Genomic DNA, 26,166 nt, shown 5'->3' on the forward strand with positions numbered 1-26,166 from the left:
CTATGTGAATGCCCGAGGAAGAAACGGGGATGACCCCAGTTTTTCTGTGTGTGTGCCAGGTTATGAAATGAGTGGCTGACCAGCCTTTTGATTGGCCTACGGTTGGTGAGGTGTCCCCACCCCACCCCCTGGACCAATCAGCTCCAGGAGCGGGGTCATGTGGGGCAAAGCACAATGACTTAAAACCACTCCTTTGGGTTCCCTCCACCCCCAAGCAGGCTTACAGGGAATGACAGATAATGTGAATAACTTGTTTCCCGTGGAGAGAGACACATATAAAATTAACCCTATGCTGTGATCACACTAGGAGCCAAATACACTGGACAAGCTTGGGAAAACAAAAGAACCTATAACCAGGTTGAATTAGAGCTAGGGGAACCTCTTGCCAGCAGCGTTCATTCTCCCAGGGGGAGCCAGAAGGATAAAGTATCCAGCAGCTTCGCGCTGTGCATGGTATCCGAAGGGGTTCATGACGGCCAGGGAGGCGAGGTGGCCTGGTTCTGGGCCTTGGGTCTGCTGGGAGCCAGTGATCTCTTGTACCACGCCTGGGGTAGATTCTAATTCTACAGGGAGGGGGAACAAGAGCTGGGCAGGCTCTCCATGCTGTCCCAAGTTCAGAGCAGACACCCCAGACAGAGTTGCCCTTAATGTCATGTGTGTGCGCGTGTGTGCTTGTAGGGGAGAACACTGGTACACATTGGGGACACATTATTAGCCACAACAACACAAAGGGTCGGTGTGGCATGAATAATTTTGGACCTGCCCCTGTGACATGTCCCTGACCATTACGGAGGGGGTCAGCAGGGCTGAGAGGCTGGAGAAGGTGGGAGCCAGAGGTGTTTGTGGGGGATCAGGGCAGCCATGGTGACTTTTCAAGAACGGGAGGAAGGTGAGGAAACCTTCCTTGGTCAGTAGAACCAAAAGGTTCTGGGGCCTTCCCCTTGATCTGATAACTTCCCCTTGGACCCACAGTTACCTATAGAGCTAAGGAAGTTGTGAGAGAACCTGGATGGCAAAGTATCCCCTGTTATAACCCACAGGTGGAGGTCCACCTGGAGAGACCGGCTAGTAGACCAAATCCCCCTGAGGCTTAGTGAGAGCACGGAGGAGGGAAGGCCTGTGGGGCTAAGCTACCCTTCATTTTCCAAGAACATGGCCTCATGGGCCTTTTTAATTGCTTTTTAAATGTCTGAGTGGCTCCTATTGCTCCCATTAGTTCATCTTGACAAAACGATTCAGGTGGTTGCCCCAAGCGCTTTAGCCATCTTTACCTGCAGCCAACAGCAGAAGTTTGGCTAATTAGCACAATGAATGATAGCCGTGACTTCTGTTGGCAAAATTAGCAATCTGTTAATTAATATAAATGAGGTTAGGGCCAGGCTTTTCCTGGTGAGCCTAATGGTACTCAAGGCAGGTGGATTGGCTAAAATCTGAGGGGCACGCTCTCCTCTCACGGACGCTGAGTGTCACATTCTAGCCAGCTCTTCACGGGTCACCTTTCTGAAGTCGGAGGTGTGATTCAGACCTTGTCCTCTGTTCAGCCATGAATCCAGGCAATTCTAGATGCTTAATGTTAACTGAATCTGGTCTTTAGGATATTATCCTGTCACTGTCAAGAGAATCTTTCATGTGAAGTGTGGACGGAGCACCTAAAAGAGGCCTGGGTCTTTGCTGAGCTTACAGAACTAGCTGCTGCTAGTTCTTGCTTTTGGATCTTCTAATAAATAATGTACATGTGACAGCATTTGGTCTCAGACCTTTCATTATCAGACCCCAGAGGGGCTGTGGAGAGATTGGGGATAATCTGATCCCACCATGTTCTTGGCCAGGAGGAGGTGGCCTCAGTGATACAGAAACGGGATGTTATTGAGGCCAGATGGCACCCATTCATTCATTCATCCATTTAGCAAATACTTTTGGTACAACTTCTGTTTGCCAGGCACATGCTCCACAGTGAAGGTACAGTGTTGCATGAGGGAGACATGATCCTCTCCCTCAAGAAGCTTCCAGTCAGGAGGCAAGTAGTCAGACGAGTAATAATAGTCAGTGGTGAGACTCATGGCAGGAGAAACACAATGGCATAGGGGTATGTTGCGGACAGAAAATACAAGTCCAGGTGGTTAATGCAGCACCTTCTTTTTTTCTGGAAAAATTCAACTGCCAGAACTGACCCCACAGGCAACTGGACAAATGCCCGAGGGGGTGTGGCCTGACACTGTTACAGAGTTTGCAGCTCAAGGACATTTTTGAGGTCCCGTGGTCCTCCTCCTCCCATCAGTTTGGGGCCACATGGACACCTGGCCCCCTCCTATTTTTATCCCGGAGGGCATGAAAGTTCAAATTCACACGATGCATTTGGCAGATTTCATCCCCAGGGACCACAGCACGAAAAGGCTCAATGACTTGCCCAAGGACATTTATTGAGTCAACAGTAGAAATGGGAACAAAACTCAGTCACCTGACGCTGGGGCCAGCTCCCCTTCCCTCGGCACATCACCTCACAGGGAAAATAATCTTCTGAAGTATCAAATAGCATTGGCCTTCTGATGAGCTAGCAAGCTGAGGAGAGAATCATGAGAAAAGTGGGTGTTGAATTTCCTTTGACATAACCCCTTCAGAAAATCCAGCAGCGGAGGCAAGAAGCATGGGACTTAGGTTATAAATGAAAGCAGAAATCTTTCTAAACAGCCTTGAACAGCTGATAAACAGCCATGAGGCCTGGCTGTGAGCATCAGCCCAAAATGAAAGCAGAGGGAAAAAAAGAATCAAATGTAGAAGATGCCAGAGTTCTCAGGCAGGCAAGAGGAGTGCTCGTGATTCATAGTTTTATGCGGGCGATGGAGTGGTCCTTTTCATCCCCCGGTTATGGGGATGGCGTGAGGTCCTTGGAAAGCACAGCTCACTGAAGGGTAGTCCCACGTGAGGCTTTGATAAGCTGACTAATGACATCTGCCCGATGACATCAAGGTTGCCTTGTTGGGACGAGAGGAAACAGTATCTGCATTTGGGAGTAGTGGATCTAGGATTCATTTCCCTCTGTGGCGAGGAAAGGAAGGCAGGACGAGCCTGGCCTGTGCGCCGTGGATCCAGGGCTCACTCACACCAAACATCTAGGAGAACTGACAAAGAATGGGCTGTTACATTTTCTTTTCTTTTCTATCTCACATTTCATTTGTAAGTAATCTCTACAGCCAATGTGGGGCTCACACCCACAACCCCCAGATCAAGAGTCGCGGGCTCCACCAATGGGAGCCAACTGGGCACCCTCGGGGTCCTACATTGTAGACTGTGAATTCTGTAAAAGGCAGCAATTGCTTACAGAATTCCATTCTAATTTTCTCTCAGTTGGAATTTCTATGAGTTTCTTAAAAGATCGTGGCTTCCCTAGGCCTCAAACCACAACTAGATGGTTTTCCCTCCGTATGGCTCTGCCCCCATGATGGTATGTTGCCCTATTTCCAGCCGCCTGGTGGCACCCAGGATTGGGTTCCTCTGGTTGGTCTTCCTTTAACAAAGCAAACAACAAAGTTGAAACAAGTTTCCTTAATATCTCTCAGTTTGAAAAAGGAGAGGAGTTTGCAAAAGAAAAGGTTTTTCTTTAAAAAAAAAAAAAGATTTTATTTATTTAGAGCATGAGAGGGGAGGTGGGGGGCAGAGGGAGAGGGAGAAGCGGACTCCCCGCTGAGCAGGGGCCCGGACCCGGGCTGGATCCCAGGACCCTGAGATCACGACCTGAGCCAAAGGCAAATGCTTAACCGACTGAGCCACCAGGTGCCCTAAAAGGATTTTCCTTTGACAGTTTAATACACTTGTAGATTCTGTTTATTGAAACGTGTCTACAGGCTTCATTTTATTGATGCGACCAAATATAATCTATCAGCATCATGGCCTGGAACGTGTAACATCCAGACTCCCGGGGGATTTAGGATTAGAAAGCTTAGGTCTGCACAGTCCCAGTGTGCTCACATCACTCCACATCTCTTTCTCCACCTACAAGATATACTCTGGTGCTGCCCGATGGGCTGTACTGGGAACGAGAAGAGGAGAAAGCTCACTGAAAGTTACTTTCCAGTTTTTCCCACTTTTGCCAAGGTTTGTAACGAGGGAACAAATCTCCCTTTACCTAACTATGCAAGGGGCAAATCCTACTCGTAAGAAAACAATATTCCTCTTGATAGGATAGATCCTTCAGTCCTCAGTAGGTCAGTTCTATGGAAGAATCCAGAAGCTAGTTTACAGAGAGTGGGGAAGAGTGGGCTCAGTGTGGATGGATCTCCAGGCTCGAGACTCACGGCCCTGACTGCTGACACCTTCCTGGATGCCCCCAAAGGAGATGCATCCAAAGCACAGCACCCTGTCTCCTCGCCCAGCCCCTCCACCCCTGGCCACCGAAGGTGTTCTCTGTCTCAGCAAATGCAACCCCCTTCCCTACAGTCACCCAAGCTCCAAACCGAGAAATCCTCCCTAATGTCCTTCTCGCTCACTCTCCCCACTTCCAATGACTCACTCAGTCCCTTTATTTCCGCCTCCCAGATCTCTCCGATATTTATCTACTTCTCTTCATTCCCAGCACCTGCCTTCCCTAGTCCTGCTTGCTAGCACCTCTCACCTGGATGCCGCACCAGCCTCTCATTCAGATCTCTGCCTCCGCCTTGCCCTCTACGCTTCCTATGTGCAGGGAGAGTGATCCTTCTAAACTGCAAATTGGATGCCCCCGCTTTCCTGCTAGCATCCTTCCATGGCTCCCTATTGCCTTGGAATAAGGGCAAACAAGGCTTATAAGGACCTTCTTTGTTTGAATGGGTTTATCTCTTCAGATTCTTGACTTGCCACTCTTAACCTCTCCATATTCCACCCCTGCCTACGGAAACATTTGGGACCCAGACAAACTTGCCTTGCAGTCTTCTCCTCCTTCCCACAGTTTGGAACACTCCTTACATACTCTCATTCCTGCTCGCCTGACACAGTGCTATGCATCCTTCAGACCTCAGCGTAGAAGTCCTATCACTTAGGTGTTCCAACAGCATGGTCTATGTGTCCCCTGTCAAAGCTCTTGCCTCATTCACTAAATGTCTATTTATTTTTTTAAGCTATATTGGCTACCAAAAGGTATGTCCCTGATTTGACTTAGAAACGGCACAAGTAAAATGAGAGAAAGCTTATCGTTGGTTGGTTGGGGTTGGAGAGGAGGAGAGGATTGACTGCAAAACAGCCAAACAAACTTTTTGGGACCATGGGAATGCTCTGCATCTTGATTGCGATTGTCAAAATGCATCAAGCTGTACGCATAAGATGAGTGAAAGTATTGTATAGAAATTATACCTCGATAAAGCAGGTTTTAAGAAAAATAAGTGTATACTCCTTGAGGGCAGGTTTATCTCATAAATCCACCATCCATAGTAAGTGCCTGCAATAAGTAATTGCTAAACGGATGGATGAATGAATGAGTTACTCTTGCCTTCCTCTACTGTTTTATACAATTGGTATAAAATTTTTTTAAATGTGTGTTTATGACAAGGATTAAGTTATGACCTATGTTGGCATCTCATAAGTGGGATTTGAATTTTCTTCAATGAAACGTGTAAACCTATGACCTGTGCATGTCCTTCAGGGAGAAAATGGTTTTAGGAAGAGCTCATGGAAAGGAGGAGGCATGACAGTGACATGAGGGGGCTGCTTTGCCTACCCTAGGTATGGAGCAGGTGAGGAATAAAAGCTTCCAGGGGATGGCTGGTGGCAGTTCTGAAGCCTGCCTACCCAGAAGCTGCCTTTCCAGAGCCCAGGCTGATCTGGGCTCTGGCTGTACCACGTTCTAAAGGCACTGATGATACCCACTTCTATGCTCAAGCTTCATGCTCCATCTTCGTCCCCAAACACTCAGGCAGCTCAGGAGAAATGGGATGAGAGCTCCTGCCCAGACCACCACGTATGTGCTTTCACACTGATGCCAAGAATCAGAAACAAGCACCTGCCTTGGCCTGAGCCAACTTTGACCAGAGCTCCAGATTGTACTTGGTTAACAGTGACCTAGACCCGGGGTTAACCCTGTTCAACTGTCCAGTGTCAGGAGCCCTTTGTGTTCATGGAGTCTGCACTTGAGTGTCTATACACTAAAAGACTAATTAGAATTGGAAAGAATCAGCTTACTTGTCGCTTCTCTTTCAGATGAGGTAACTGAGGGCAGAAAGGACGAGCGAGTTGGCTGCTCTGTGATGAGATGGAGGTGTTGGGGGGAATCAGCTCCCAGTCGTCTCTTGCCTGCCCCACAGGCCCCCTGCTTGGTCTGTTCCTTCTGGAACACTGCAGTGCCCACTGCCCTCCTCACAACCCAGCGGTGACTAACCCAGTTTGCACAGTTGGTTTCCGAGAGCACTTGGTGAATCAAAATCATGAATCTTGGGATTCAGATCTGTTCGTGGATTTTATCACTGAATGACTGAAAAGAGCCAAAAGAAAAAAGAAAGGGACTCATTTCCTGAAGATCACACAGCTCATTTGGCTGAAAGATGGGAGACCCCCCACCTCTCTGCTAATTTACGGCCTCCCTCGGAAGGTGCCTGCTTCTCCCACCTGCAGAAGCACACACACAAAATACATCAAGTCTGCTCTCTGTGTGGCTCAGCACCACCTCCTTCCCTCTTGCACACCTGGTGGAGACTGTTGAATGAATAAACAGACAACCTCATTTGTAAGTAGGTGGCTTGGAATCCAGAACACACTTTCCAAAGGAAACGACGTCATGAGAGGGTTTGGGTTTCCTGGGCCTGCCCACGAAGCTGAATTAATCTATCACACAACTGAAAGACTATATATTTTCAGTAGGAAATAAGGGAGAAAAGAAGTGCAGTTAGCATATTAGTCATAAAATAAACAACCAAAAAAAGGGGAAGAAAGAAAGAAAGAAAGAAAGAAAGAAAGAAAGAAAGAAAGAAAGAAAGAGCAAGAAACGCCTGCTGGGGCAGACCTTACCCACATACATAGCCTAGCTCCATGCAGAAGATGAAGGGGGGCCGTGTCTCTCTCTCTCTCTCTCTCTCTCTCTTAGATGAGTGATTATGCCTCGAAATTAGTGACTTCCTCTGCTAACAGCCGAGTCTCTGACAGCTGCTCAGATCAGCCAGGCATACATTACTTTCATCTTTAATAAACAGGCACTCTGAAGTCGGTGGCTGGTCTCCATGGCAACCAGATCAAGTGTTCCACTGATGTCGGGGATGGAAGGGAAGAAGGAACAGATCACTTTTGCTGAGGGCCAGAGGAAGGCAGAGTGTGGGAAACGATGGACTTATTAATACCCTCTGTTTCCTCCAAGTCCCAGCTACTCACCCGGGAGAAGGGAGAGTCCCTGCTTCTCCATTTCACCACGTACCGAGGAAGAGGGGTCCTGCTCAGTGGTATTAAAAAAAAAATCTGGAAAAGGCCAGCCTAGTGCACACCAAGGCCTCAACGGCCAAGGAGCTAAATGCAACTTGATCCAACTTATCCTTATTTACTGTGTGTGCCTGGCCCTCTGCTACCTGCTGCAGGGGTTATTTACAGGAGGAAAACACAAGGTGGGGAGAGGGGCCAGGGAACATCACGGTGACGGTGGGAAGAGGGCCGAGCAGCCCCTGCCTCCCTGGGCCCGGGACAGCTGCTGCTCGCAACACCTTTCACCCTCAAGCTCAGCCATTCTCGGGCTCTAGTGGGGGGGGGTGGGGGACGGACTAGCAGCTGGTCAGGTGGGAATCAATAGTTTGTTGATAGTTCTCTGCTGTGGCATCCACTGGGATGTTAACCCCTGAGACCCACAGCATTTCCACCTTCTCTGAGCTCTCCCTGGTGGACCAACTCAGTCTGCAGGACTGGGATCTGACCCACTTGCCTGATCCAGGCTGAGGCCCTGACATCCTGTCTTGCCCAAGCTCACCCCTTCCCTCGGGCACCCAAATCACAGTTCCGTGTCCCCAGGATTGCCGGCTCCTATGGCCCAGCAGGAGTCTGGACCCTCTAGGCTACTGACTGATGCTTGTAGAACTAAGCCCGTTCACTGTGGGCCCCTGAAGACTGGACCTTGGACCACCAGCACCCCTTGCCCCTCCTGTTACCATCCCAAGGCCTATCAGCTTCTGGTCCCGAGGTCTGCCCTCTTCCTACAAGCCATAGCTACTGCCAAAATACCAGAAAGCTTTATTTCTGAGCCCAAGTGGATATAATAGATGTGGTGTTTGAGGTGAGTCTGGAAGGGTAGCCAGGATTTAGACAGCAGGAGAGAGAGCTTTCTCTGTCAGAACCAGGGTCCTTGATGGGAGTCATAGGTAATGGTGAACTCCCTTTATTCACATCTCAACTAATTAATGCCAACTTCCTGCCCCTGGTCAACAGGTAAGGGTGCAGGTAGTAGTGATTGGAGGAATCGAGTCCTGGCTGGGCTCCTGCGGCAAGGACAGGTACTCATTCACAGTGTTCTCCTGGAGCTGGGTTGTGTAAATACAATCAGTACCCTTTTAGAGTACTGATTAAAGTGCAACTGGACAGGCAGATTCCATGAATAGGGTTACAGCAGTCCCCCTTCCCCATGCGGCATACGTTCCAGGACCCCCAGTGGATGCCTGAAACTGCAGAGTACCAAACCCCATCTACACTGTTTTTCTCTATATATACCTGCCTATGATAAAGTTTAATTTATAAATTAGGCCCAGTAAGAGATTAACACTAACTGATAATGAAATAGGACAATGATGACAATATACCGTAATACAAGTTCTGTGAATGTGGTCTCTCTCAAAATATCTTATTGTTCTGTACTCACCCTTCTTCTTGTGATGGATGATAAAAATGCCTACATGATGAGATGAAGTGAGGTGAGAGGTGTAGACACCGGGATGTAGCATTGGGCTACTACTGAGCTAAGGACAAGATGTCAGAAGGAGGATCCTCTGCTCCCCAACCTTTGTTGGCCTCGTGGAACTGAACCAGTGGAAAGCAAACCCACAGGTAAGGGGACCTATGGTCTAAATAAAATTCACTGAACATATTCACCCATTAGTCACAAAATGGATGACGCTGAGGAGCAGGCAAGGACAAGTCATGAAAGGCTCTTGTAGGCCACATTAAGGAACTTGGACTTTCACAGGAGCTACTATTGAGCTATTAAACCGGTTTATGCTGGGGACTCATGTGATCTCATGAAGTTTTAAGAAAACCACCATGCCATTCTAGGCACAGTGGAGAGGGTGGAAAGCTTGGGAAGTGCAAGAACGGAGTCGGGAGGCCACTCATCCCGCCCAGCTGTTCCAGGAGGGGCGAGGGGACTCAGGCTGCAGGGCTCAAGCAGAGAGGGGTCTCCTTCACTTGCACTGTCTCTGTTTTCATTTTACTTTCTGCTGGTTTCCCCCTTGTCTCCCCGGCTGTGTCTTCCCTCTGTTCTTCACGGGTGCTGCCCATACGCGCTCTCTCCTGTGCTTTTCCGTTTTCACCCTCACTTCGCATCCTCTATCCTGGCCTTTCTATTTCCTGCTTTCTGTTCTCTTCTCCATGTGGAGAGAAAGCTGCCCACAAAACCTCTCCTCCCTCAGCTTTGGAGGAAATGACCAGCAACAGGAGACAAACTCCTCTTATCTGCTGGAAACAAGTAGGCTGATTTTTCCATCCAAGGACTGGAACACCAAAGGCTATTGGCCACACCAGTGGATCAGCAGAAATGTCTATTAGTTTACTGCTCATTTCTACCCATTCAGTGTGGAATACTCTGGGAGATTCTCTTGACCCTCCCTTGACCTGAAATACCTCCTCTACTGATGCCTGAAAGCCCACCATTAAGCCAGTCATTCCTTTGTGTTAATTATTACTTTCTCCCAATGGTTTTCCTTTGAACATAAAAATACTCCTGGAAGGGGAAACACATTAGCTTCCTATTACCTTGATATAAACAAAGAGTGGAAGGGAAAAATACAAAAGTTTTTCAAACCATTCTCAACATCAACTATGGGATTGGGGTTTTTTTTGGGGGGGGGGAATTGGGGTTTAAATCTAATTCGATGGAGCACAGAATTAACAAAATGTATTTAAATTATAGAACTGTTGATGTCCATATAATCATATTATCTTTTCTTTTTATCATTTTTATTGAAGTATAACATGCACCCAATAAAGTTCACAAATTTAAGTGTACAGCTTAACGAATTTTTATGTACGTATACACCCACATACCTACCATGAGATTAAATAAATCCTGGTACTTCAGAAGGCTCTGTGTGCCTCTTCCTAGACAATATTCTCCAAAAGGTAACCACTGCTCTTATTACCATAGATTATTTCTTCCTGTTCTCAAGCTTCATATAAATGGAGTCATAGGGATTCTGGTTTCATTGGTTGAATATAAGTTTTTTGAGATTCATACATGTTGTTGCATGTATGAGTCATTCTTTTCTATTTGTGCTTGGTATTCTTTTTTTTAAATTTTTTTGGTGCTTGGTATTCTTGTATGAATATACTACAATTTCTTTATTCATTTTTCTGTTGATGGACACCTGCATTGTGTCCAGTTTCTGGCTTTTATGAATAAAGGTGCCATGAACATTCTTGTACAAGTTTTTGTGAACACTAATTTCTCTTGAATATATACCTAGAGGTAAAACTGCTAGGTCAAAGTGTAGGTATATATTTAATTTTATTAGAAACTCGAGCAGATTTCCTGAGTGATCGTACTATTTTACATGAGTTTCATTTGTATATTTGTTTTGATAACAAGAAACTGTAAGGGATAGAAAACTTAGGAGTATTTTCTATCAGTACCTGCTAAAAGAAAGCCAACCCTATGGGCTGTCACCAGTGGAGGAAAGAGCTAGTTTAGGCCAATTCAAGAGAATATTCTGGACAGACTAGACTTATAGATAACACCGCAGGCCCATGTGTGATGGTGCTTCAGGAAGGGATCTTTTTTTTTTTTTTTTTTTTTTTAGGAAGGGATCTTATACCAGGATTCTTGGTTACAAGCAACAGGAACCAGTTTGAGCTAATAGAATCAAGTGGGAATGTACAGAAAGATATCAGGGTACTCACAGAATCGACAGGAGAGTCAAGGGCCAGGCCTAGAGATGAGCAGGAACTGAAGAGAATCTAGAAGGTCAGGAACAGGCAATTCAGACCTCAGTGTCACTCGTTCAAGGTTCTAAGTTCCAGAAGAGTCTATCTGATTGTTTGAACTTAGACCAAAGGTCCACCCTCAAGGCTGGGAGAGGTGGAATCTGGTCTCTGCAAGAACTTCCATGGTGGGGAGTAGGCCCCTGGATTTATACCCCACTAAGACTACATACACATGGAGGAGGCAATTTCCTAAAAGAAATCATAGCCATCTGGAAGGTGGAATGGATATTAAGTAGCCGAAGAAACACCACATGTTCACTACAGTCCTGTCTTCAACAGTATTACATTCACACTAGCATGTTGATACTAGAGGAGATGAAAGAAAACTGGCCTGATCCTATTGGGTAAGCAAGGAAAGGGAATTTGACAGGACTATAAAACCTAGCTGAGTTGTTAATCTGCTTTCAAATGAATTTGGATTTTTGTGGGTTTTTTTTTAAGATTTTATTTATTTATTCATGAGAGAGAGAGAGGCAGAGACACAGGCAGAGGGAGAAGTAGGTCTCATGCAGGGAGGCCGATGTGGGACTTGATTCCAGGACCCCGGGATCACGACCTGAGCCAAAGGAAGATGCTCAACCACTGAGCCACCCAGGTGCCCTCAAATGGATTTGAAATAGAAGAGATCATGTGACTCCAAATTCCCTAATTTGTCATTTTTGGCCAGTCAGAGTCACTCTCCTTGCAGTGCCATCAAACCTGAGGGAGCCCTGGGTAGGGTCGGGAGGCAGAGGGGATACTGTGGAAATGAAAGAAAGAAGATTACAGCAGAGGGATGGCACTCCTTTCTGGGTCTTCTGTTCCTCAGGCCCCACAGCTTAGTGCCCAGGGCCTGTGAGCTTCTCGGGGGCTTAAGAAGCTGTGAGATTTGAGGGGGAAAAGTTACAGGCTCCAAATTACATAAAGAAAATTGCAGATTTTACATCTGTAAATGCTCAGTTTATATTTAGGCACATTTTACTCCTCTTTGGTGATGCTCCTACCTCCAGCTCAGAGTTCCCTGGGACTTCAGCTCATTGTGCATGGCTCCAAACTACAAAGCCACCAGCAAAAGAGAGTGAGGGGGAGCAGGGGCAGGTGACCTGGCTTCTTCACAATGGGTGGCCACATCTTGATTCTCATCTAGAATCAAAGTCAGTTCTGGAAAGAAAAAAACAAAAACAAAAACTAAAGCCCTCACCTCTGAAACTAAGTTCAGAGCCTAGTTTCTGGATTCCTTCTTTATTCCTCCAGTTGTTCAATGGAATTAATCCAATGTAACTTTATATCTAGGAAAGACTGTGAAAACATCCAAGTTACATGAAATTGGGCCAGAGGTCCTCTTGAGCCTGGACTTATGAAGCACGCCTTTTCCTACAGTGGAAAGAATACTAATTTACATATCAGAAGACCCAGTATAATCGAGTTGTGTCATGAACTCACTACATGACTTTAGGCAAGTCACACCCTTTATTCTTCTTTTTCTTTTTTCTGGAATATGAAGGGAGTTAACTAGATGAGCACTGATGCTTGTTCAAGTCCCATGATCATCTTAAGCGGATTCCTAAATAAAGAAAGGACTCATGTTAGCCTTGCTGACACATCTTCCCTCGTGTGCCACAGAAGACCAAATGATATAATAAAAGCATCTCTGTTCCCCAAACCATCCCCATCTCCAATTTATGCAGCCTGTGATTAGTAGAACCTATTTTGCTGTAATCAAGTGGGGTAGTTCTAGGAAAAAATTATACCGAATTTCACTAAATGTGCCTTCATTTGGTTAACCAGACCACTAGGACTGACATACTGTACCGATTACACAATGTGAGTACCTCCAACATCCTTCCATTTCAGTGAATTGGCTTTTTAGCCATCAGGGTAGAGCCCAATATAATTTATTTTCTTTGTGGTAGTGTCAAACATGTCTAAATTAGTTAAACTACTTTAATATGAGGTTGCTTTAAGGATCAAAAATTCTTAACCGCTCCTTCCAAGGAAACATCAGCCCGCAACATGTGGACTGAATCTCCATTTTCATTTACTTTGTTTCATTTTGGATTCTTCCGAATGGCTTCATTTTTCTTGTCCCTAAACCAACTTAAATTTTGGATCTGACTAAACACTCTCATATTTGTGCTAATCTTTTGACCAAATACTTCCCTTCATTTTGCACCCCACCACTAGGCAACCTAATTGTGATCAATTACAAATTGCTGGGTGGTGAGCTCTTCATTCTGTCCATAGCAAGATAAATTACTTCCTTGCCTACACAACCTCTCCTGGAATAATATTCTTGACCTCCTCCCATTCTCTGTCCTTCTCCGAGAAGGCCATGCTGCTGATAGTCGTACATGTAATTTGAACAGTTTGAAAAATGTACAAACACATTATTAGCAGCCTGTTTAAACAGCACCTTTCCCTTAGGTGTTCATAATCCTTTAAAGTTATGGTATAATTACTCCTTCCGGCATCACTTTAAAATATACACAGCATGGCAAGAATTATATTTGTCAAGAAACATGACAGTTATGAATAGATAAAAATAATCTCCTGTGTCTCACACAACATTTTTATTTATTTATGGGATCTGTGTATTCCTTGCCTCTTTCAAAAAGGACTTGAGGCTACTTACAAACTCATATGTATACCATTACTCTAATAAAATAGGAGCGAAACCAGGAAGGAAGGTAGGAAACCTATTCCAAAACATGACAAGAAACCATAAAGGAAAATGTGGCAGATTTGATTACACAGAAAGTTCTATGTTGCAAAGGTCAGCTAAAGGGTTACTACCCACAATATCAACTGTATACAAATGCCTAAAAATCAATAAAAGAGCAACCCTCAAATGTGTATTTTGTACCAAAAAACCCATGATAATTAGACCTAGAATAAGAAATACAAATAATCAAAAAATCCTATGGAAAAAAATGCTTGCATTCTAATTCCTACAGAAGGATTTTCAAATTAAAATCTAGCAGTTTGTACACAACTCGACAGCAAGAAGATAAAAAGAGTTATAACATACGCTATTATACAGCTATTTTGGTTGTTCTAAATTTTCTCCCAATGCAAAAATGCTGCAGTGAGCATCCTGGTACCTATATCTTTTAGCAAACACACAAATATTTCTAGAAGACAGGTTCCTAGAAGCAAAATTGAGTTAAAATTAATATGCATTTAAAAATGATAAATACGGGCAGCCCGGGTGGCTCAGCGGTTTAGCACCACCTGCAGCCGAGGGCGTGATCCTGGAGGCTCGGGATCGAGTCCCACGTCAGGCTCCCTGCATGGAGCCTGCTTCTCCCTCTGCCTGTGTGTCTGCCTCTCTCTCTCTCTCTCTCTCTCTCTCTCATGAATAAATAAATAAAATTAAAAAAAAAACTAAAAATGATAAATACTACCAAATGTTCTTCTAAAATATTCTTCCGTTTTACATTTAAATCCATAGAATATGAGTGTGCTCATTTTCCCTAAACATGCAATTACCATATGACCCAGTAATTATACTCTTGGGCATTCATCCCAGAGAAATAGAAGCCTATATTTCTATTAAAAAACTGTGCAGGAATGTTCATAACAACTTTATTCATAAATGGCTAAAAACTAGAAACAATCCAATCCAAATGTCCTTCGATGGTTGAGGGGTTAAACAAATTGTGGCACATCCCTACCATTGAATACTACTCGGCAATAAAAAGTTGATACACACAACAACTTGGATGACTCCCCAGAGTTATGCTGAATGAAAGAGCCAGTGCCAAAAGGTTGTAAACTATATGATTGCATAAATACATTTCTGAAATAACAAAAGTATAGAAATGGAGAACAGATGAGTGGTTGTTAAGAATTAGGGGTTAGGGAAGGGGCAAGAAGGAGGTGGGTGTGGGAAACCCAAGGGATCCGCATAATGATGGAGCTGCCCTGTATCTTGACTGTGATAGTACACACAGGAACCTATACAGGTGATAAAATTACTTAGAACCAACATACACTCACGCGCAGATGAGTTCAAGTGAAACCGGGCAAATCTGAATAAGCCTGATGGATTGTATCAATATTAATACCCTAGTTGTGATACCCACTGTACAATAATTTAGCAAGGTGTTACCAATGGGGAAACCCTGGAAAAAAGTACATGAGATCTCTATCATTTCTTACAACTGCATGTGAATCTACCATTATCTCCAAATAGAAAGTTTAATTTTAGAAGATATAAGGTAAATCTACATGGTATAATATAAGGTTTATGATACCTGTGGAGTGAGAAAAGTATGTGACAAAATAATAGGAACGGTATTCTGTTTGTGATAAACAAAGCCATATATCACCTTGTGTGTATATGCAAATAAATAGAAAATTTAATACTGGTTACCTCTGAAGAAGAGGATGGGAAAAGAGTTAAGTTTTGGTCTGTACACTCCTATGTTGTTGCAGTCCTTTACAACAAACATTCTGTGATTTAAGCATATCGGTGTTTGGGTTTTTTAAAAGATTTATTTATTTGAGAGAGAGGGAGAGCACATGCTCATGCGTGTGCGCAGGCTTGGGCAAGCATGGTAGGAAGGGACAGAGGGAGAGACTCTTCAAGCAGACTCCCCACTGAACACAGAGCCCGACAGGGGACTCCATCTCACAACCCTGAGATCACGTCCTGAGCTGAAACCAAGAGTTGGTAGCTTCACCAACTGAGCCACCCAGGCACCCCTAGTATTTGTTGTTTCATGGTAAGGAGAGATTAAATAAGCCAATAATGAGAGTTAGCCAACTGCCTTATAGTATGAGCAGTGTCTCCTCAAGCAAACTGGGGGCAAAGAAGTGTTCTAGGGAGATGCAGGTGTCTGAGAAGGCAGCAAAGCAAAGGACCCCCAGAGAGGAGCAGAAGGGTGTAGAAAGGGGAATAATCTGCAGTGGAATAGGACACAGAGGGGAGGATTGGGAGGGAGAGGAGTATCCTGGGAAGAGTGATGAGGAAGAAATGCAGAGACTCAAAAGTAGGAGGGAAGCTGGAAAGGGATACTTTGGGGATTTTCCAATGGAGACAGGAATAAAATATTGCTTTAGGTTTGCTATTTGGGATGGGATATTTATCATTTGTCAGGGCGGTGGTGGCTCATGCCAGGGGCTTCTACTCAGTCCTTCTACCAACATGGGGATTCTACCAACAATTGAGGGTATCTCCTGGAACTGTACTTCTAGAATGGAGACATATTGGGCTGTAGTCTCATTGAATCCCTTGTCAGATGAATTCAAGTCAAGGCTCTGTTATCTGATCTCCATAGCCCTTAGTTAGAAAGTGGACCCAGATGGCATTCCTGGTCTAGGGATCAGCATAAGCTCAAAAAGCTGGATAATTTCCAGTACCAGTACCCAGTACCCAGTCGCCCCTAATAAATGGTCACTGGTCCCACTAGGTTTGAGAGAACCTGCAGGGTCCTTTCTAAAAGTGTTCTGGGTCTGTGAGCTGGCTTAGGTCTGGCAACTGGATAAGAGGCCATGTATTCCCACTATGGTAACCCAAGCTGGAAGGTCTCTCCCTGTATATGTGAAGAAGTGACTTAGTAAACTGCCCTTCCTGTTCATTTCTAGGAGTTTAGTGATCAGTTTGCCATTGCCACAGATCCCTGCATATGAAACACTCTATCTCTCCATCCCTGTGGTTTACTCAGGTAATTGCATCTTCCTTGTGTCTCACAGTCCCCCTGAGCCCGGGGAAGCCAATTCCATTATGATATCAGCACTGCTACCTCTGACCTTCAGAGAGACATGTCAGAGCTCTTCAATGCCTGATGCCTCCCATACCAATGATTTTTTTTTTTTTTTTTTTTTTTTACTGCCTTGACGAAATGCTCTTCATATCTTCATAGAGCATTTGGGTAGGTGATAGTTGAACATGTTGGAGTAATTGACTCATTCTAACATTCCCATTTCCCTGAGCCTCTAGACTCCTTCCACTCTTAGAGCCTTGCTACTCAAAGTGTAATTTGCATCACCTGGGAGCACATTAGACTTTCATCCCTATCCTAGACCTGCCAAGTCAGAATCTGCATCTTAACAAGATCCCTAGGTGATTCATAAGCACATTAAATTTTGCTTTACAGCAGTGGTTCCCAAACTTTAATGTGTGTCAAATTCATTTTTGAAAGCTCAAATTCCCAGGGCTCAGCTCCCAGTCCTGATTCTATAAATTCGGGGTGAAATTCAAGATTTCCATTTCTAACATGTTCCCAGTTGACATTGATGGTCCCAGGTGACACGGCCACCACTCTGTATCAACCATGGTTCTATATTATGAGAGCTTAAAGAATGTCAGCCTACATAACTGTAGGCCATCATAGACTTTAGGTAATTCCACAATCTTTAAAATCACTACCTTTGACAGAACAACTAAGTGCCACAGCATCTTGATCTTCCAGTGGCTTGTCCTCCACTTACTCTTCATCCCATGCTATGACCACTGATGATTTGAATGATTGAGATGCTACTGCAGAGAGTCTCAAGCAGGCTCCATGCTCAGCACAGAGCCTGACACGGAGCTTGATCTCAGGACCCCGAGATCATAATGTGAGCCGAAATCAAGAGTCACACGCTTAACCAACTGAGCCACCCAGGTGCCCCTGTCATTAGAAAGATTTCAAAATGAGTGTCTGTGTCCAGAAAGCATTATTCCTGCTCTTCAGAGACATACACCCATGCCAACTCTAATTGTCCTTCATTTTCAGTGGTGACCCTCTGTCGTGTGTGTTCTGGCTCTAAAGAACAATGCCTAACCAGCAGTATTTTCTCCATGCTCAGGACTGTCCTTGGGCTTCTTTGGGGCCAGCTGCTATTTGCTTAGTCTGGCATGATTTTTTCCTTTGTGTCCTTAGTTCCTGGTTTGCCAAACACCATGGTCTAGAAAGAATCCTCCCACCAGGGATTGCTTTAGGCCAGTGTTCTCCGGATGGTTTTCTGTGTCTGCCTCTCACCACATCTTTCGGCCTGGGCCTTAGGCTTGCCCTCCAGTGATTTCTCTGTGCTGTTCCTCCCCAGCTTCACTTCTGCTTGGGTATCCACCCTCTGCCTTTACCCATTCTCTGGACAACAGATGGGGGTATTGGGCAGCCAGGTGTCTCTAAGATCACCAGATGGGTGACAGTGTAACCAATGTCTGGTAGTAATACAAGAGAGGACATGGAACTAAACTTTCCCAATTTTTTAGTTGCACCTCGGGTGGCTAAGCAAATGCTTCAGGCATCGTTAAGTAAAACCAAGGTCAGTATATGAAGAGTAGACCTGAATTTGCCAATCTCCCCTCTCACCTTCCCAGTCTTCTCCCTTTCATTGTGGTTTTCTCACTAATACATAGAATGAGACATGTGACCTCATCTTGACAAACATCACAAGTGTTTGTTATTATTTTTCTCGGTCCCTGTGACTTATGGTCATGCACCATAGTGGCTAGGCCAGCTTATAAGGCAAATCCGTTACCTGTGAAAAATATACTTAGCAGACTCATTTCTCTACCCAGCAAGATGACTGAGAATAATCACATGAGAGCGTATTACCATTTGGATAGCTTCCATCAGAACTCTCCATGTGATTTTCAGTTCGGTGCTCTCTCTTCCATTTCATCTTGTTATTACTGTTTTGGATTTTGTTGTTGCTGTTGCGAGAGCCCTCAATAATTTCTGGATGTGTGCTGTGCGGGGATTGGCTTTATTATCGGCACTATGATTATCATCATCCATCACCTAAAAGGCTTAGAAACGGTCTCCAACAGCACGCCCTTGCTGCCTATCAGACTTCATCTTGAGGTGCTGGAGAAACGTCTGACGCTAGAGAAAGCCCCCTGGCGCAGGCCATCACACAGAGTTTCAATCAGTGGGCTCATCGGTTTGCTCTTCGGTAACACAGACAAAAATGTAATTTACTGTTGCTATGGGCGATTTACTCCTAAATTCTCGAGATCTGTAACTCCAGAACCTCCCTGATATCAGAGGCCTCTCTTAGGGCCTGGCTGGAAACTTAGCCTTAATGGTACCCTCCACATATCTGTTCTAAAATCTTACTGCTGGAGTCGAAGATAAATACATATTTCCTTAAGGGTACAACCAAAGCTGGCCGAGTCGGACTAAAGTAAGGGAATTATATTCTTTGCTTGGGGGAAGAGTTTTCTTGCTTTTGCTTTCTTCCTCTGGATATGAACAGGTCTATGCACATAGCCCTATGCCCTAGCAGCCTTCTTAAGACCCAAAGGGAAGCAACCTTAAGAGAAAACCTTTGTGGAGGAGAGCAGAACAGGAAAGGAGAGAATGTGTGTCCTTGTTGACATCACTGAGCTGCTGAATCCACCAGCCCTGAAGTCCACCCCTCCTCCAGAATCTTGTGAGATAACAAATGTCTTTATATTTAACTCAAGTTGGTACAATATGCTATTATTATTATTATTATTATTACTATTATTATTATTAGCCACGGAAAACATCCCAGGTGCTACAAGTTCTCATAGGTTCCTGCCTCATGTAACCAAGGAGGGCCCAGCAGAAATATGTGAGCCACTGGGGGTAATTTCTGTCAATCTTTTCTCCATTCTACTCACTCAACCTGATTCCTAATATGGGACTATTTGGACTTTGGGCTATCCTTCTCGTGTTTCTTCCCCACCCTACCCCATTTTCTCTAGCTCTCAGAAAGCACTATTATTCTCCATTTAAATACAACATGTCCTTCAAGCTGAATTTAAGCTACGGTCAAGTCAACCTGAGTCTTTCAAACTATGTGGGGACCCCATCTCAGGGGGGACTGGAAGAGGAATGTCAGATCATTAGGTAGGAAAAGTGTACCCTGGAATTGTTTTCTGGAGTCAGCAAAAATGTGGGAAGAGACCTCTGGAATTTTGTCAGCATCAGTGCCTCCTCTGAATATTTGTATCCTTGCTCTAGGCCCTGTTGTATCTGTAGAAGTTCATCTGTATTTTATTTGGGGTCAAAGAAGTTCTCCTACTGGGTTGGGGTCAAAAATACTTAAATGGCTGAAACTTGAGGTTTGCTGAGATTACTGGTTTTTTATCCAATTGGAAACATTTCCAGCCAATTATTTCTTCAAATACATTTTCTACCTCACTCTGCTTCTCCTCTCTTTCTGGGACTCCACTTACATGTGTATGAGATTGCTTGATACTATCCCACAAGTTCCTGAGGCCCTGTTCTTTTTTCTTTTCATCTTTTTTCCCCTTCTCCATTTGGATAATATCCATTGACTTGTCTTCAAGGTCATTTTGTGTTTACTAATAATTTTATATTTTGTGTTCATTGTGCTATTAACTTCTAGCCAATGAGTTTTCAATTTCAGATATTGTATTTTTCAGTTCCAGGATTTCCATTTGGTTCTTTTTTAAAGTTTCTATGTCTCTTCGAAAATTTCCCCTCTCTTCACCTACCATGCTCATATTTTCTTGTTGGTTCTTTTGTTTTATAAGATTTTATTTATTGATTCATGAGAGGGAGGCAGAGACATAGGCAGAGGGATCTCACCACCCATGAGATCATGACCTGAGCTGAAACCAAGAGTCAGATGCTTAACGGACTGAACCACTCAGGCTCCCCATGGGGAGCTATATTTTAAATTTTATTTAAGTTTAATTAGATTCCAAAGGCCGCATGTACCCAGAGGATACCATATTGAACAATGTCACTGTGGAAAGTTGGTTTTAGGCATTATTAGGACTGGCCTATTTTGGCCTTGCCTTTATTCCTAGGGCATAGACTCTAGTGTTGGGAAGTAGCCCTCACTCCCACGGTGTGCCCCTCTGTGTTCCCAGTGGCATACCTCTCTGACCGAACCCTGACCTCCATCTCCCCACACAAGGCAACTGCTCTTTCAGCCTTCTGCCCTCCTTGGGGTCCTCCTGCCTCCCTCGCATGGGCACAGATCAGAAGTTAGCCAAGGATTTGTTGGAAGTCTCTATCACAGTTTGAAAGCTCTCCCTCTGAGGCTCCCTCCTTTCTGGGATTTCCCCCTCCCCAATTCCAAACTGCTGTAGAAGCCCCAAACTCCAACCTCTAAGTCTTCAGCTCAGTGGAATTGCCACTTTCTTCTTGGGCTCTGTCTCCTAGCACAATGGGAAGTGCCTAGTCCTGTCAGAGGAAACATTCCATCACCTTGAATCTCGCTCAGTGTCATTCCCTTTTTTCAGGGTTCCTATCTTCTTCAGAGATGGTTTCAGCTGCAGAACCAAACCATTGTGCTGGCTCTCCTGGACCTTAAAACAGATTTTGTTGTTATGATTTTGTCTGGGGTCCAGAATTTATCATTGTCTTTGGCAGAAAGTTTAGTCAGAGACAATTAACTCTGCCATTGTCAGAAGTCGGAACTGACCTGAAGGACCAAAATTAGACATTAAAATACTGAGTTTTGGTGGGAAAACTTGGCTATTCTTGCCTTGTACACACGCTCCCATGTCTCTTTGCATCAGAAGGGGATCGATTTTGCTGAACCAGTGCTGAAAACTGAAAATTCTCTTGAAGGAATCATACTTTGAAGCATTAGCCATCATTCATAATTTAGAACAGACAATCCTTTTCCGAAAGCAGGTTTTGACAGGGGTTAGTGAGAAAGAACAAGAAGTTCCTGGCCCATATCTGTCTTCTGACTGCAAGTGGCCAAAAACCTGCCACAATTTTGCCCGAAGCAGAAGAATTTATAGACAAGGATAGGTTAAAATTCCATAGTAGGGCTAATTCCAGGCAGAGCTGGGTTTAGGGCTCATATAGTGTCGACAGAACAGAGGTTTTCCTGCTTTTGTTTTTTTTTTTGCTTTTTGTTTTTATTCCCAGCTTTCAGACCTGCCTACCGCATTGTCAGAATTAATCCCAGCTTCCTGGGACTGCAAGAGGATGGTAGCCACGTCCAGCCTGCATCCTCTCGGGTATCCAGTACAGAGGAGAAAGGGAGAGCTTATTTCCCCAAAATTCCCAGAAATAGCCATGAAAATCGTGCTGTGTCTCCTAGGTGCTGCCTGGATCACAGTGCCCATGTCTGGAACAACCGCATGGCCATGAAATAGAAAGAAATGATTGGCCTAAGCGTGGCTCACCTGTTCCACCCCACAGGCAGAAGGATGTTTCACCAGCTCCTCATAGACTGAGAGTAAGAGAGGGGTAACCCCCCCCCCCAAATATCCGGGACTGAGAGTGGACGGTGGAGCAATCCCCCTGATAAATATCTGGGCTCTTATGCACTGGAAGGGCAGACACACACTGGTGCAGAAACAACAGAGGCCTACCGGGGTGGTTATTGGAAGATACAGGAACAAAGTACATGGAAGGAGTTAAAAAGTCACCAACTAGAGAGAGGTAGGGAGGCTGAAAAGGAAAAGCTTCCTCTTTTTCCCACTTAGCCCTGGGGCTCAGGGCTGCTGGAAGCAGGTGCTGTGCTGTATCATTGCTTCATGGTTGGCGCGCTTAGGGACCTGCAAAGACTGAAGTCCATGAAATTCAGATACCACAGCGGTATCTTAAAAAGGTATCAGGTGGAGAATGGCTTTTAATGTGGAATCCAGGCCTCCAATGAGAGGCTTGTTCCACTTGCTAAATCTGGTGTGGGTTAAATGCCCACTGACCTCTTGTCCCTATAGCATTTCATCACTGTGATGAATGCTTGGTAACAAACCTTCCTGTCCCCACCCTTTCTAATGGCACACAATCTCTATACCATTAGAGGTCTGAATTCTTTTTCCAGATAAATTGCCAGGCCCTCCTTCAATCTCTTCCTTTAGTGAGGGAGAAATCCAAGGAAAAAAGAAGACAATCCGTAGTGCAGCAATGCTTCCGAATGTTCGCGTGGCTTGGACAGCGCCTGACCGGCTTTCCCCACAGCTCCAAACCACCCAGCAGTCTCACCTCCCCCTACCCCGCCCCCCATCCAGAAAACCCAAGAAAACTTGGGGGAACCCCAGACACCACTGGGAAATACCTTGGGATCTCTCAATCCATTCAGTCCTCATTGGTTGCTCCTAAGCATCTTCTGACTTGCACCCCATCATTCTAAGATCGCGCCCTGAAAGCCTTCCCCCAGTAATTGAGAAAACTCCTTCCGATTTTCAAAAACGTGTGCACTTTTTAGGACCCTACAGTTTTCTACAGTAAGCACACCTCACTTTTACCACACATAGAAAAATTAAAATGAGTGTGGATATTCAAAGTTTAGAGTCCCACAAAGCTGCCCTCCCTTAGAAGTTCCCACGATAGGGACCTCTGGGTGGCTCAGCAGTTGAGTGTCTGCCTTCGGCCCAGAGTGTGACCCCAGGTCCGGGGATCGAGTCCCATGTTAGGCTCCCTGCATGGAGCCTGCTTCTCCTTCTGCCTGTGTCTCTGTCTCTCTGTCTCTAATGAATAAATAAATAAATCTTTAAAAAAGAAAAATAGAAGTTCCCACAATAACCCGTGACTGACTCTGGAGGGGTCGCTCACAGCATTTCGGCTTCTTGAGTCACTCCAGTTACATGGAATAGTAAAAAGAAAGCAAGCCTGGGACTTAATTTTAAGATGCAACCTGGCAGGTGCTTCTGGAAAGAACTCCTATCGGCTCTTTTCATACCTGTGTTCCCTTCCTGATACCTTCCTAGTCTTTCCAGGTAATCAGAGCATCCCTTGCCCCCTTTGTGAAAACGACTCAGGTCACTTCCCTCACTTCCACCTTCCTGGTGAGCTGGTCTTTGGAAGGGTAGAGATATTCTGGTTGGTTCTTCCTCGAGTCTTCCTCCTTCCTGCTCTCCCACCACCCGCTTGTGTCACTTTCTCTGTGTCCCACTGCGCCCAGGACACACCTGTCACTGACCTCATTCTCAGCTTTGTTTGTTTCCCTGCTAAGATTACTGGCCAGGTGCTGTCATCTTCGGTTTGCTGAGCCATTGCCTTGGTGCAGTGCCTGTGACCTACACTCGGGACGGGGCCGACTTCATTATTCACGACGGGCTGCAGGTCCAGTTACCAGCAAGTGGCCACCTCCCAGGCCAGACCGAAACTCGTTTAGCCAGTTCCCTTCTTTCACTGAGCTGGTCCGAGACTGACACACACGGATTGACAAAAACACTGAGGGTGTCTGTGTTCCCAGGAACAAATCCCCCCTCCACGCTCCAGAACAAGACCCGGTCTGTTGCTGGACTGTGATTCCCATTTCCTCTCCCCACTCGGCCTCCCCCCACCCCTCTCCATCCACCCCCTCAGCCCCCCACCTCCCTTGGCCACAAAGCTATGGGCCATCAAGCTTTAACGCACTGTTGAGTTGTTGATTGAAACAGGGTGTTATTTTCTGAACGTCAAACAACACATGACGCTAAAGCAGGCAGAACATAGCAGGAAAACAAATGCGTGCTGCTTGGGCACCGGATCCAAACGCACAAATGGGCTGAACTTTGAGAGCCTCTACGTTCCCCAAGAAGTCTGCGAGCATTAAAATTGATGACGGTGATTAGGTTGCCTTTCAGGGCAGCGAAATCTGTATAACCGAATCCTCCTGGGCCTAGCCATTTTCAGCCCAGGCATATTAACTTGGCTTGCTGTGAGTCTGCTTTTGTGTACACACGCACAGTATTTAACCACGAGCGCAGTGGGCCCCAAATTAAAACCATATTTTGTTAGCACCACATGTTCCAGCCTTGACAGTATTTATCAAAGGGGAAGCTGCTGGATTTATTGAAAGAAATGAACTTCACCAGCGTCTGGCAAGGCCCAACCCTGACGGGGAGCTGTGATTTTTTTTTTTTTTTTTTTTTTTTACCCCGCCCATGGAGTTGGCTCAAGGCTGGTTCCTTTGCTTTGGGCATCTCCCGTGCCTGCTTCCCAGCACCCCCGGGGGCCCGCATGGGATGGCATCAGCTCCAAAACCATTTATTCTTCAAGGCCCCCTTTGTGTTCCCTTCTTTTCTGTGAAGTCTCTGCTACCTAAACCCAAAGTGCACTGATCTCTCTAGGCTGACCCGGGGCATCTCTTGGGACCGTGGTGGAAATGTAGGCTCCCAGGCCCTACCCCAGACATCCCGAATCTGCAGTTTAGCAGGATCCCCAGGGGATTCCAGGGCACGCTGAAGTTTGACAAGCACTGCTCTACCCCCAAGTCATGTTTCTACCAGTGGCTCTCACTGAGAGTCCTGTAGGTGTTTGGGGGAATGTACACAGGAGTTTGGGGTTGTCACAGTGATCACAGTGATGGGCGCTGGGGGAGCACTAGCAGGCACAGTGGCAGAGATGGTCCTGGACGGCCTGCAGCGTAGGGGACAGGCCCACGTAAGGAGGGTTTGCTTCCTATGTCACCTGGCTTTCTAAAGTGCTGCCAAGCAGCCAGGTAGGTGAAAAACCTATTTTTTCATTATCTGAGACTAGACTCTAACTCTTTTTTACATAGAGACATCAAGTATTGTTTGCACAGTTTTAATATATCACTGAGTTGTCTAGGAAGCCAACTTCTGTGAAAAGTCAGGGAAGACTGCCTTTGTTTTGTTAAGAACTTTATCTTCTTCACCATTTTGGAAACACACATTATCCACGGCAATGCCGCTCACGGAATTTCAGTCTCCAGGACATTATCTCTGCATCAGTCTGCATTTGGAGCTATCCCAATAGCTGCGATTTTATATCTGACTACTTCATTATGGTTTTGTGTTTTTTTTGGTGTAAATGTGCCCAAGCATTTATTTATATATTAAAATCCATATGATCTTATTACAATTTTCTCTTATTTTATTTCTTTTTCATATCAGAGTTAAGGAATTCATTATACGGTTGTTAAAAAATTTATATTATTCATGGATTCTATTTCATGGAAATAAAGGAACCATTTAAAACTGTTTGTTATAAAAAGAGAATGTTGGGTCTGATAGGGTTAGGAACCTTGTTTGTACATTGTTCAATTCTTCAATTGGTCCTTATTACATATTGTCTTGTAATCTCGGTTATATTTTTAAGAGATCATGCATAGTCTCCCCTACTAGATTATAAATATGCTTAGGGTAGGACTATGTTTTATAATCTTGGTCTTCTAATCACCATTTAATGCACCCATTGAGCATCAGGTAATTGG

The 26,166-nt window shown here is 45.1% G+C and overlaps 3 long non-coding RNA genes across 5 annotated transcripts; 1 reads left to right on the forward strand and 2 right to left on the reverse strand.

Moving 5' to 3' along the window:
- Positions 1 to 2,399: 2,399 nt before the first annotated feature.
- On the reverse strand, positions 2,400 to 11,154 carry LOC112658573 (uncharacterized). Of its 3 annotated transcripts, none has more exons than XR_003135802.3 (4): positions 11,044 to 11,126; positions 6,978 to 7,202; positions 6,148 to 6,436; positions 2,400 to 3,119 (listed from the first exon to the last, which is right to left on the reverse strand). It is a non-coding gene; the product is annotated as an uncharacterized LOC112658573 (long non-coding RNA). The 3 variants fall into 3 exon arrangements; XR_003135801.3 differs by having other exon boundaries at positions 6,970 to 7,202; XR_003135800.3 differs by lacking the exon at positions 6,978 to 7,202 and having other exon boundaries at positions 11,044 to 11,154.
- LOC112658572 (uncharacterized) lies at positions 11,152 to 12,769 on the forward strand. Its single transcript, XR_003135799.3, has 2 exons — positions 11,152 to 11,471; positions 12,400 to 12,769. It is a non-coding gene; the product is annotated as an uncharacterized LOC112658572 (long non-coding RNA).
- LOC125752267 (uncharacterized) lies at positions 11,594 to 24,229 on the reverse strand. Its single transcript, XR_007401341.1, has 3 exons — positions 23,926 to 24,229; positions 12,111 to 12,267; positions 11,594 to 11,866 (listed from the first exon to the last, which is right to left on the reverse strand). It is a non-coding gene; the product is annotated as an uncharacterized LOC125752267 (long non-coding RNA).
- Between the last annotated feature and the right edge of the window lie 1,937 nt (positions 24,230 to 26,166).

The sequence above is a fragment of the Canis lupus genome, chromosome 12, assembly GCF_003254725.2.
Source record: "Canis lupus dingo isolate Sandy chromosome 12, ASM325472v2, whole genome shotgun sequence".
NCBI classification, from domain to species: domain Eukaryota; kingdom Metazoa; phylum Chordata; class Mammalia; order Carnivora; family Canidae; genus Canis; species Canis lupus.